Source organism: Arvicanthis niloticus, chromosome X (genome assembly GCF_011762505.2).
Source record: "Arvicanthis niloticus isolate mArvNil1 chromosome X, mArvNil1.pat.X, whole genome shotgun sequence".
NCBI lineage: Eukaryota > Metazoa > Chordata > Mammalia > Rodentia > Muridae > Arvicanthis > Arvicanthis niloticus.
Genome location: NC_047679.1, coordinates 59,606,608 through 59,609,476, shown reverse-complemented (window position 1 = coordinate 59,609,476; position 2,869 = coordinate 59,606,608). Strand labels below are relative to the sequence as shown.

At 43.4% G+C, this 2,869-nt stretch overlaps 1 pseudogene; it reads right to left on the bottom strand.

Annotated features, from left to right (window-relative positions):
- Positions 1-1,478: 1,478 nt before the first annotated feature.
- Positions 1,479-2,397, bottom strand: LOC117694560 (small ribosomal subunit protein uS2 pseudogene; annotated as a pseudogene).
- Positions 2,398-2,869: the final 472 nt, after the last annotated feature.

The window sequence follows — 2,869 nt, the reverse complement described above, 5'->3', positions numbered from 1 at the left end:
ATTTGGAAACCTGTTACAATTCTCTGGTATCCTGATAGCTTGATTCAAGTAATAGGACTCTGGGCATTTTCAGTGGAATAATGACTCATCCTTTAATCTTTTTAACTTTTCAAACTCCATATTTCTTTGTAGAACACCATGAATGATGGGGTGAGAAAAATGTAGAGAAATGCATCAAAGGGAACAAAGTTCATTTAATATTAATCTGTTTATTAATGTAAACATAGCATGAGGACTACAGTTCATGACATTGTTATATATTATTGAAATTTGCCAAGACTGTAGATCTTCAGTGTTATCACAACTAAATACATTTAAACAAAGCAAGAGCTATTTATTTACATTTCAGATGTCATCGCCTTTCCCCATTTCCCCTCCCTAGAACCCCCATTCCATCCCCCTCCTCCTTTTTGCTTTTATACCATTTGAATTACATGCAAGTATTCAGATCAGTTCTAGATTGAAGGACTAGAAATACAACAGATGTAAATAGTCAAGGAACAAGCAAGACAATAAACACAAATAAGTCAAAGAACAAGCAAGGCATTAAACCCGATTACGAGAACACTCCGGTGAACAGTGTTTCTAAGGGTTTATCAGGATGACCAAAATATCAGAGCCAACTTCCCTGTCCTAGCCCAAGGTCATTTTCATGTCTGAAGCCTACTTCCTTGTTCTTGCCTAAAATTTAGATTCCTGCCTGAAATTACTTCTTTATTTTAGCCTTATGTCAGATTCCTGCCTGAAGCCCACTTCCTTGTCCTTGACCAATGTCATATTCCTGCCAAACAGGTCATTTCCTTGTTCTTAGCCCATGTCAGATTCTTGCCAAGCAGCCCTAAAGGCTCTCTCCACCTCTTCCCCTTTTTTATTTCATGAACAAGACTGAACCTGTCTTAGGTCCCTTTCCTGACTTCTGACAGAGTATCTCTCCACCGTAATTCACAAACTCAGTAGATACTTAAAAACTCTGACTTGCCTTGACCACAAAATTAAAACTGTATGCTGCTTTTGTTTCTTTCTGTGTATATGTCTCTGTGAGTATGCACATGCGTTTGCAGGTACAAGTGTATATATGTGTGCAGGTGTGGGAGGGTAAAAATTGCATCAAACCTCAAACTCATTCCTCAATAACTCTTTTTTTCTTTTTTTACTTCTTTTTTTATTATTGGATATTTTATTCATTTACATTTCAGATGCCATCCCCTTTCTCCATTTCCCCTCCCTAGAACCCCCCCATCCCATCTCCCCTCCTTCTTTTTGCTTTTATACCATTTTAATTGCATGCATGTATTAGGGTCTGTTCTGGGTTGAGGAACTAGCAATACAATAGATGCATAGTCAAGGAACAAGCAAGATAATAAAGACAAATAGTCAAAGAACAAGCAAGGCAAGAAACAAAATTCCACTAACACTCCCATGATCACTGTTTCTTTTCTTTTTCTTTCAGCTTTTGGGGACTTTATTTTCCTTCCACCTTTTTCCCTTTGCTCAGGTGTCTGCAGAGCAGCTCAGGACCACTCAGTGGTGGCTCCAACCCACTCGGTGGCCTGAGCTGTGGGAGCTGCTGACCAGTCCTCAGTGGCTGTCTGCGCACTCGTTTTCCGTGGGGGAACTATTGGATGGGCACAAAGGGTACCTGCACACCCTCAGACCAGTCAGCCACCTCAGGCTGAGCAGCAGTGAACTCAGGAGCTGGCACGGTCCATTCACCCTGGAATTCCTCCTTGGTCACAGCCTTCTCAGCAGCAGCCTGTTCCTCTTTCTCAATCTCCTCTGAGTCTCTGTAGAAGTAAAGATCAGGCATAACCTCCCATGGGTGCTCACGGGAGATAGTACCTCACATGCGGAGTACTTCCCTAGCCAGCATCCACCACATCAGACCCACTGAATGAGCTCCCTTGTTGTTGCATGGGATGGCAATGTCCACATAGCACAGGGGAGAATCTGTGTTACACAGAGCAATGGTGGGCAGGTTGACATAAGAGGCTTCTGTGAGGGCCTTGTGGTCAGCCCTGGGATCAGTCACCACTAGAAGCCGTGGCTCCCTGAAGGCTGCTTGGATCTGGTTAGTGAAGGTCCCAGGTGTAAAGCGGCCAGCAATTATAGTGGCTTTTGTGGCAGCAGCAAACTTCAGCACAGCTCACCGGCCAGTCTTCCTGGAGGAGATGACGCTGTCTCAGCAGCATTCTCAATGGCAACAATGGCTCCAGCTGCGAGCAACAGCTTCTCCCAGGTCCTCTTCAGATTTATGATGTAGATACCTTCACTTTTCCTCTTGTAGATGTACTGCTCCATCTGAAAGTCAAGGTTGGTGCCACCTAAGTGGGTTCCTGCAGAAAGGAATTTGAGGACATCTTCTTCCTTCATCTGAAGGACATCAAGGGCTCCCGACATTGTGTGAGTTTCCCTTTTAAGTTATGATGGGAACCAAGAACAATGCTGTATGGACCCGTCCCCGGGTAGCGCAGAAAGCATGATCACTGTTTCTAAGGGCTTATCAGGATGAGCAAAATATCTGAGGCAACTTCCCTGTCCTAGCCCAGACATTTTCATGTCTGAAGCCTACTTCCTTGTCTTTGACCAAGGTCATATTCCTGCCAAGCAGCCCATTTCCTTGTCCTTGGCCCATGTCAGATTCTTGCCAAGCAGCCCCAAAGACTCTCTGCCTCTCCCCATTTTTTTTTATTTCATAAACAAGACTGAGCCTGTCTTAGGTCGTTCTGATAAGAATGCCTTCTTGCAGTTCTCTATGATGTTATGTTAGCAAGAGATAGTTGGGACAGGATCTGGATTTCAAATAAGTGTTAGTACATGTGTTAAGGCTTTTTTAATTGTCAAGTTAAAATTACTTTTGTTTCTTCTACAG